Here is a 10,404-nt window from a genome sequence, read left to right on the forward strand (position 1 = left end):
AGGAATTCCTAAAAATAACAAAACAAATCTATTTTTAGTTCTTCATTCTCTGGGGTTTTTTTCTTGCTCTGTGTTCCATCTCAATTCTTGGACACTTAGCTCTCATTTTTTTTTCCTGTATCAGTCAGATTTGTTTAAATACCTCATTCTCCAGTTTGTGAAGTACTATAATCCATGTATAGATGTACATAGTTTAGGCAGTTACAGAACTGGACCTTCCACAGAGCCAGGCCTTCCAAGAAAGGAAATCAAAATGGAGAAAAACTTCCTGAACCTACAGCTGCTGGGACCTGCACTTTTCTTGGACACTCAGTAAACCAACGCTTGCTATCAGAACTTAAGTAAAAACCAGGACCTTCCTAGGTAACACAGGCTTCACAATTAACTGAGTGAAGAAATGATGGAGTTTTTCAAACTCTGATAAATGAAGTCAAGGTAGTAAAACAAAATAAAATGGTTGAATTTTTATGTCCTGTGGGGTCTTCACCTTGCAAAATTCTAAAACTCTAGCCTAGCAAATAAAGTGCATAATTAAACACGATTAATTGCATTCCTAGATTACTGCCAGATAGCTTGTCACATGCCTTGCTGGGTCTAAATACACAGTTTTCATTTGTTACTTCTAAAAGCCAAAGGCACAGAATTAATTGAGTTCAATATACAGCTGGACAAATATACTATTAAAATATCATCAGATCAAATAAAACAAATAGCATAAATTTACAGTGACGTATTAAAATAAATAAGGGAAAACAAGGCAGTTGTATTTATGAGTAGCAACAGATATAATCTCCCCTCTCTCTAGCACTCTCTTGTTGCGGCCAGCACTGTCATCATCAAAAACCTGTGATATCTATGTAAAGATGATAGATCACACATTCATCAGACTTCAGTACTGCTAATTTTTCTGACATGCAACCAGTGTAATTAAAAAACAACAGTGCTCTAGTTAAATGGAACTAAATCAGCCCCTCTGTTCCCTGGGATTTTTTCTAAACTGTAAAAGAGATTTCACAATAGCTCATTATGTCATTTGGTCTCATCTCCCTTTAGAAAATAAAAGCCCATAAATAGGTTTGCATATTCACATAGTTCCATCTCTGACTTCAAGGACACTTACAAAACACCTGCTAATATGCCGAATTTGTATTCATTAGAGTGGGAAGCCTGCTGCCATGAGATACCATTTCCACTCAGAAGTCATTAGCTTAACGGCTGAGAGGTTGTATCTTCTCAAACTGCTTCATGAAGGAGAAACATTAATATAATCAGGTCTTTGAAGGCACAGTAAAACAGGCAAGCTAATCCAGAAGCGGTCAGATCTCGTATTTGCAGAGCTTGCTTAAACCTGGACATAGTACGTCCTACAATTACTGTTGCAAGGTAGTCTAGGAAACAGCTCCCGCATTTCCCTGCTTACAGCCTGTTACTCCCATAGTTGTACTTTTCCAGAGCAGAGTGATCAGGCATTCCCTCCTGGCTCACATGGTGCAATGAGACGTGCTCAGTCTCATGTCTGTAGCGCTGGAGAACGTGCTCTGGACTCCTGGGGCTGCACTGCTCTATAAGGGGCACACGTCTCCCTTACACCCTTCAGTGCCTGTCACGGGAATTTCTGCATATTCCAGCGCTGCACCAGGCTGGAACTGGATATGCTGCTGTGGAGATATGTCCTAGAGCCCTACCTCAAGCCAAAGTGAACTTACGGACTAGGCCAAATGGAGCCCTTTTCACGTCAGCTGTAAGATACACATCTCTGGTGTACAGAACAGCTTATCCCTAGGCAATGAAAATCACCATCTTCACAGTGATCGTAAAGGTCCAGAACACATATCACACATTCACAGATCTCTGTGCTCCACAGCATAAATGCATCCTTTTACTTGTTTTGATCTGCACTGTCTTGGATAAAAACCACACTACACTGAAATTAAAAAAGCACCAAATAATAAATGTCTGTATAATAATTGGCCCAGTGTACTGAAAACCATCATCCAAAAATCTAGAAAAGCTGAAACAGAAATAGCTGTATTTAACAATCAGCAAAGAAAATAACATAACTATTCGGATTGAAAAGGCTGTGACTCTGTCAAGAATCTTTATAGTACTGCTCTTTAAAAGCAAAAGAAAATGTTTCACTCCCCACTGGAGAAAAATTGGAAGCTCTATAGATGCCAGCACTTCAGGAGAAATTCTGCAAACAATATAATCTGATGTGGTTTATAGCCGATTACACAGCAAAAGTAATTGTCTCCAAGAAATCTTATATTTATGACAGAAGGACTAAATACAGCGTAACAGTAGTTTAAAACCAATACAACCTTCTTTCTAGTCAGAAAAGAAAGGCTTGTTTTGTTCAAGAGGACACTGATGTTCTCATGTTGCTGTATATTTTCCCCTGGCTCCTTGATATATAAATGGTAGCAATTGCAGCTGTTTTATATCCTTTCATTAGTACACATGCAAAATGCTTGTTCATCTGTTTTCAAGCAACATATCAGCATTTAAAAAGCCAAATATAGCCAACTCGTTTCTATAAGGAATTTCAGCCCCAGGAAGGCTTTAACTAAACACTTGCACTGGATCAGCTTAGTAAAAGCCCACAAGTTCTTCAGCTCCTGGTAATGGCTTGCCAGCTTTCCATAACATTAAGACAAAGAATCCACAAACATCTACAGTTAAGTATGCACAGTCTCATGTCACATGTGATAGTCTTAATATAGCGTTGTAATTCATATTTAAAGTCAGGCCATAAGAACCCAAAACTTGTCATTGCCAAATATTCAAATTTATGCTCACAATCTTTTTCAGTAAGAACCACATATACACGACTTTCCAAATACCAATCTGCATGTTTTATATTATTCACCTATGCAAAAGACTTTTAACTATTTACTAAAAATATTATAACAGTTGCCAAATCTATTCAATAAAGAAATGCATTAATACATAGAATTTATTATCAGTCTTACCAGAAAAATCTCATGTAAATCCATAATGACTGGATAGTTAATGCAAAGTCTTACCTTTCCCTGAAGCAACAGTTTCCAGCAGTGATCTTTCTTAATGCTTTAATTCTGCAATGTAATTTTCATAAATAGTTTTCTAGTTCAGGCAGAGATGGGTTAACTGCAAGCAGTCTGGATGCTATCTTGCTTGCTTCCTGGAGATCACTGTTTTGCTTTGTGAGCCATCACAACTACCTAGGAAAAATAACAGCCAACCCTCAGTCACCTGGACATTGTGATATATTACTGCTCCCAGATTAAACAAAAGATTTAAAAGAAACACAAGTCTTAAAACATGATGTTAAAATTGGTATTAATCTACCAAACATTTCATAACAGATGCCATTAAAAGAATTATTGCACACTTTCTTACCAGGAGTTCATGTTCTGGGATAGAGACATAAAACAAGTGAGAAAAATTTATATATAAATGTCATAAATTTTTTAAATTACAACATGTCTTTACACTGAAAATATGAACTATAAACTAGACTCTTTTTTTACAGATTTTTGGTCAGAAGCTATAAGCAACAGCAAAGACTGAGTTATGCTGTAATTTCTTAAGCGGAAGTAAACAGAATGGTGCCTATGGGAAAAAAAAAGTGATGAAAGTAGGAATCTGCTTTCGTATCTATTTGGGTATAACTGCAAGTCCCTATTAGAACAGGAAATATTATATCCCTATTTGGTGCAAATACAGGCATCTGGCTGCCAAAAGGTTCTGAAGCTGAGACTACCACCTGCAAAGCCACCGGCAGCAGATGCAGATACTGCACTTTGGAGGGAGAGCACCAACCCATGATGAGTATGCCCAGAGGCCCATAATGTTGAATTATCAAATCCAAGTTGCATCTTGTTACTGTGAGGGCAGTTTGAATATCCCCTGTGAGCTCAAGGAGCGATGATGCTACATAGACCTGTGACATGAGTAAGACACCTTGTTTGCTAACGTGAACATGAAGTGCAGTTAACTCAGGGCCTTGTCCAACCAAAGCATTGAATACCTCCAAGGACAGAGACACGCCTGTCTGGACAACCACAGTGCTGTTGGAGCAGCCTCTTGAACAGTGTATCTCCACCTGAATACTCCACATCCATGGCAGAAAATAGGACAGTCCATCTCCACCTCGACTTGTTCAGCTCCACGAGATGTTTGACAGGGCATGTAATTAAAAGATCTACTGAGCTGATATTAACAAATGATACTGAGTAGTTGCCTATCTCATAAGAGGGTGTTTTACAACCTGTCTCCTCTCCCCAGCCTTCCTGTGACAATGGGAACCACCCTTCCACTTCAGCATGCATTATTTAAGGACTTACACATCTTGATTTCGGTGCCTTTATCCTTCTGGATAGCCCTTTGCAGCTGATGTCTATAAAAATACAATAGTACTTCTGTCCACACTTAAAGTAGCACTACTCTAAGTCTGGATAATCCTCTTCTAGCATGTTTATTCAAGAATTCAGGTTTCCTGAATGTTAAGAGAGTATCAAACTGTGGCATTTGAGTAAAGTCACTGAGACAGACAGGGCAGTAACAGATCAGATCTGCTCCTTCAAAATTTCTGCAAATTTGGGTATTTTTTCTTATGTTATACTCCAGATGCATTTTAAAGATAAGGCTCCACTGTTTAGATGCTTATTGGTTTTATAATACAAGAAACGACAGATGGTAGATCTGATAGGTTACTGAAACCACCCTATTTTCATCTCCCTGCTGAGAAGTCTGCTAATGTCTGTGAGAGGCTGCTAGAGACATACAAGATTTTTGGACAAAAATTGGTTATCAAGTTTTAAACTCATGAAAGGAAATCCCAATTACATGGAATACTTCAGGTTATCATCACCAGTACAAGACAGCATATTTAGGCATCATACATCACTTCTGTGCAGCAAGGGGAGACTGCATGTTAGAAGTAATCACCTACTTTTGCATATCCCTGTGACCAGTTGCACTTCTCAGTCTCTAGTAACCTGAAGCCATTATCCTTTGCTCTAGGGGGAGGAGGATAGTCAGGAGGAGAGGGAGGGAGTGCTTTCCATACCAGACTCTGTGTAATACAGTGTAAATACTGACTTTCATGGACATTACTTCAAAGAGCAGGGACAACCTGAAGCAAGCAGTCTCAAGCCAAACATTACAACCCTTTGCAGACACACCACCTTTTCAGTCCCATATACAAAGGGCATAGTCCCCTCTACAAAGTGAGGAAAACCAGACCCTGGACAAGAATAAAAATGAGGAACCTGAAAAAAAGTACAGTATGGAAATAATTAGTTTAACTGTGAAGTGTTGCCCAATGATTTGTCATATGCTATCTAACTTTTTATTCACCCCCCTTGAACAATTCCATTGTAAGTATGCTATTTCTACCTAGGTATTATTTACACCAAACCATGACTTTCATAGATGTGGTTTGCTACATCAGCCCCATTATATAATAGATATACAATAACATGTATACATAAGTCACAGAAATTATACTTCCACTGCGCCCAACTTTTTCTTCTGAAAAAGGAGAATTTTTGTTTGTATCTTTTTTAGAAGTAAATAAAGTTTTAAAGAGCCCTAAGTAGGTGCACATTTTTCTTGTAAATATTATTGCTAGTATTTCTAATATGCACTTCTGAAATAATCTTCATAACTTACAATAATCTTTAGAAGTATCAAAATTATGACATTAAATGTACAAAAAATGCAGTAACTTCATAGCTGTACAGTAAGACATCCCAAATAAGAGGTTTGTCAAAATGCACATTGTTCTCCAGAAACCAACAAAAACGAGTGTAGGTAAGAGCTGCATCACTCCAGCACCCTCTGTTGGCCTTCAGGCAGCATGGTACTTTGTGCACTCACCTAATAAAGTCATTTGCTGGGTCCCAAAGCTATGACAAAGATTCCTTTACAGAAAAACATACCTGAAAAGCAAACAGAAACCTACTGTGCAACCCAGCCCTATGCATAAAATCTTCAGCTATATACAACGACATAGTTTAATATCAGATTACTCAGTACTGCTGGATCTGTCATGCACTAGCCCATCTCTGCAGATATTTATAATTGATCTAATTTCAAGGGAAACATGTTTTTTACCAGTCCTGTCTGTGTCTGATATTTCTGACAAACACCAATAATAAATGGCACCTTGCATGCAGTTCTCACAGCTCTACAGAAAGAGCAACTCTTTTTATGGAACATTATTCACTGTGGCTACTGAGAACTAACAATGCACACATTATGCAGAATATTATCCACAACAGAAAGTGCTCCAACCAGGTCTCATCAAGCACACAGAAATAAAGTCCAGATGCCAGATACAAGGTGATCTAAATATAAACTCCATACACTGTGCACAGCCAGATGGTGCAATTTCAAGAAGCAAAGGCCCTTAGCCCAGCAAGCCCAGCAGCTGCTTCGCAAAGCCGGCTCAGAGCTTTGCAAAGGCAGATGTGAAGTTGCAGTGGGGAGTAGAGAGGAAGAGGGAGGAGGAAGCAGGAGGGCTGAGATGGAGAAGCGGGTGTGCTCTCATGGTGCGGGGGGAGGTAAGGGTGGTAGGGGCTGCTTCTGAGAAAAACCACCCAGGGTGGTTATCGGGGCTGCCTTGTCCTTTCTGGCCCCTCAGCATGTCAGAACAGGGGACAGCAGCCTATGCCTGCCTGTGCAGCATGAGGCAAAGACCTGCTGCCCGGCCATCTCAGAGTCCGTGAACCACCACTCACGAAAAGCCACAAGCAAAGGAGAGGCAGGACACAAGGAGATGTCACAGAGCTGTCTGTCTGCTTCCGCCAGTTGAGCAGTTGAGTAACTGCCTACATTATCTCCCTATGGCTAAGCCAACACTGGCCAGAACCCAAAAAAACAACAAAAGAGCTTTTCTTGGCTGATCTTAATGCCAGGGAAAAATTTAGTCTCAAAAATGTCATCAGCGATTGCAAACCTGCTCCTTTCACTGCCTCTTAACTTCGCACCTTTAACCTCTCTACAGTTTTGTATCTCCTTAGTTTTGTTTTCAGAGCATCCTGTCTGCTCACCTGAAATTCATACCTACTGTCTCACTACCCTCCCAGGCTCTGCTTTCTGCTTCTCTTCTTTCCCACGTGCAGTTTCACATGATTATCTCCTAATATTTTGATGTTTATCAACTTTAAGATGGTGCTAATAAACAATGATCCATTTGATAACAATCTCCAGAACATGCAGAAACTCATACAAACTTTTAACCAAACAAATCTGTAGTACTATTTGTCAGAAAGTATTACTACCCTATTTCAAATATTTACATGCATGCTTCTACTTTGGGTAATTTACATTATACCACTTAACTGGGATGGAGAAATCAGTTTGATTTGGAATGTCAAGATCTGAATTACTAGAGTCAGATATTTATTGCAGAGAACAAACTATAAACTACCTCATGAAATCGATGCAGTTCATTTGAGGTCACTGACTAACGAGTCCAAGAAGCCAGAGGTGGACCCAAACTGAATCCACATCCCCAAACATCAAAACTGAAAAAAACCAATAGAGCACTTTCATTTTCCATTTTCAGGAGTTACTATTCTGCCAGTTATTTTCAGGAATTTATATTCTCGCTTTATACTAGTTTCTGTCAGTAGGTTTCCTTCTCTTTATCTGTTAAGACAAATTCAACGCTTCATTTTTTCCATATTTAAAAGGTCTGGATCCAAACAGTAAATGGTAGGAGTTATTTCCTTTAGGACTTGGCTGTCATTAGGTGGCTGATTAGGGCTGCAGTAGCCTGTTCAGTAACAGGTTACTTACGCAACACCGTCATTCCTCTGCGTAGCAACCCCAAGGGTGGGGTCCAAAACAGCAACTGCACCAGTCACACTTTACAACTAAATGTGGAGGAGAAAAAAAGAAAAAGAGAGGCAGGAATGGGAAGCGCAAAGGGAAATTTCACTTTTCTTCATGAGAAATATAACTTTCTAGAAAAGAAGGCAACAAACAACATGGAAGAATGAATCAAAAGCAGCTAGACTATTTCTTACTCAGAGTGGTAATTAGTGCTGAGATCACAATATGATAATAATTCTTTAGAGAAATAGTTCATGCAAAGAACATGTTAATCCCTGCAAAAGATCATGTAAATACCTTGCCATTCTTGCACTAATCTTCCCTTTCCACCGAACGTTGAAACAATCTTCACTTGCACTAAAATTCTGTTAAAAATGTTCCTGGTTAAATAGCTGAGTATGTTGAATACTTACAGAGAAAGGTTCAGTATTAGTACCTTTGTGTCAAGATGTTAAATTGAAAAAAAAAAAAGTTAAGGCAAACATTAAAGATACTGTGACAATTTTAGGAAGAAATTTAACTATTAATTTAATTTACTAAGTTTGTGCTGGTTAACAATAGGCATAATTACAAGATAAAATACATTATTTTGAAGATTTATATGTAAACATTCTGTGAAAGAATCAATGAAACCAGTACTTCAAACATTAGTGTATGAAAAACCCCCAGATAAAAAACCCCCCAAAACTACCCAAAACTATTTGGCCATGTATCGCTCCACTGTTCAACAAAAAATTGTTCCAGTTAATGATTTTCCCACCCTCTACAATTTCAAAGTCTTTCTCTACCTCACCAGAAACTGATTATATATCACAGAAAGAATAAGCTTAGCTGGGGATGTTGACCACTTATATTCATATAGAACTTAACATTTTTAATTTTTTGAAGTATTTAATGCAGAGGGGAGAAGCACACCTCCTGAGCGGTGGGGATGCACTCAGCCAGCCCATAGAGTGCAATGCCACACCAGGAACATCCATGCTTCCTTCAGAGAAGCTGCTGCTGTGCTGCACAACGTAAAGCCTTTGGTCTAGGGCCTGGAAGCAGCAGAGCTCTATCAGCTGTCCTCATCCATCCAGCAACTGCTCTTCTAAGTGTTTGGTTTGGCCTGGCCAGGCCCAAGCAGCTTGCAGCTCTGAATTGGTGCAAAAAGCTCAGAAAGGCAGTGTGAGCATTTCTGCTGGTCCAGCTCACACTGTACAGGCAGCTCCAGTGTGCGAGCTTTCTCCTCATGCTTTCACAGACAACTGGTACTGCTCTTCATTTATCCTTCACCTCTCACCCCAACACACCAGTCTCTCACACAGGAGTAAATGCTTATTTATTCACACTGTAAGTAAATGCTTATTTAGTATTAACTACTCATTTAGTAAATACACTAAATGAAGAGTTGAGATACATCATTCATGCTGTGAAACAGATTGATAACCACACCAGCAGGACTGCACTATTCTATGCTTGGTTATAAAAAAATCAACTTGGCAGACTGTTCCTTACCACTCATACGTAAGGTCATGTGTTTCTTTAACATTCACCTAATTTGAGACAAAATGTTCACCTTACTGATAGACTGTATACTGATTACTATTAGCAAAGGCAGTTTGCTAAACATTCTGTGGTCTTAAAGACATTTAATTAATTCACTGGTAGAAAAAAAGAGTGATAAAAAATAAACACCTCAACTATGAAAAACTGCTAAGAGAAGTCTAGGATCAACCTTGATTGCCAGCAGGGTGGCAGAACACGGATTATTGTCCCCCACTGTGGTCACTGCCAGCTCCAAGCCAGCTCTTGGAAGAGCTCAACATTGATAAATACTTTGAGAGTTAGCATCAATAAATGCCATCCCATTCTAGTTTTAAACTCTCATGACTATAAGAGAACATTTCATAACCCAACACTTCCAGATACATTTCACCTCAAAACTGCCTGTCAGTCCTGAATAACTTGCATTTGTCAAGGATTTCAGAAGTGAAAAGCACCGAATGAGACAGTATTCTAAAAGGGTCCTAACGTCTAAGAGGGTTAAACAAATGACAAACAAAAAACCCCAACTCTCCCTCTACTTCACATTAACTTTCACTGGGAAAACTTGAGCACAGCAAACAGAAGAGAGCTAGAGGCACAGAGAAGAATGCAGGATGAAGGGATCTGGTTTTCCAGCATCAGGCCTGATTTCCTCCTGGTGAAAGTGATCACATAACCCTGGCCTCATTGGGACTCAAAGTAATAAAAAGAAAACACTTAATTGCTCAAAAGGTAAGGAATTTTCTACATGTGACCAAAAGGCTTCCTACTGCAAGCATCTCTAATGGTGCATCAGGCGTTGGTTTGGTGACTACAGCAAGAGTGAAGGTCCATTTGAACAAAAATATGAAAAATAATCCTCCTATAAAAACCTCAGATTTTTAATTGGAGACAAAAATCTGATATATTGGTTTGGTGACTACAGCAAGAGTGAAGGTCCCTTTGAACAAAAATATGAAAAATAATCCTTTTATAAAAAACTCAGATTTTTAATTGGAGACAAAAATCTGATATTTATTTTACTTCTGTGATGTGGCTGGGAGCTATATT

General features: G+C 39.0%; 1 protein-coding gene across 1 annotated transcript in view; it reads right to left on the reverse strand.

Moving 5' to 3' along the window:
• Nucleotides 1-3,205, reverse strand: part of FRY (FRY microtubule binding protein) — a 199,377-nt gene extending 196,172 nt beyond the window's left edge. The window contains exon 1 of the mRNA XM_017731357.1: nt 3,027-3,205. The gene's annotated coding sequence lies outside the window, so the exon portion shown is untranslated. The remainder of the gene's footprint in view (nt 1-3,026) is intronic.
• Between the last annotated feature and the right edge of the window lie 7,199 nt (nt 3,206-10,404).

Source organism: Corvus brachyrhynchos, unplaced genomic scaffold, assembly GCF_000691975.1.
Source record: "Corvus brachyrhynchos isolate BGI_N302 unplaced genomic scaffold, ASM69197v1 scaffold103, whole genome shotgun sequence".
NCBI lineage: Eukaryota > Metazoa > Chordata > Aves > Passeriformes > Corvidae > Corvus > Corvus brachyrhynchos.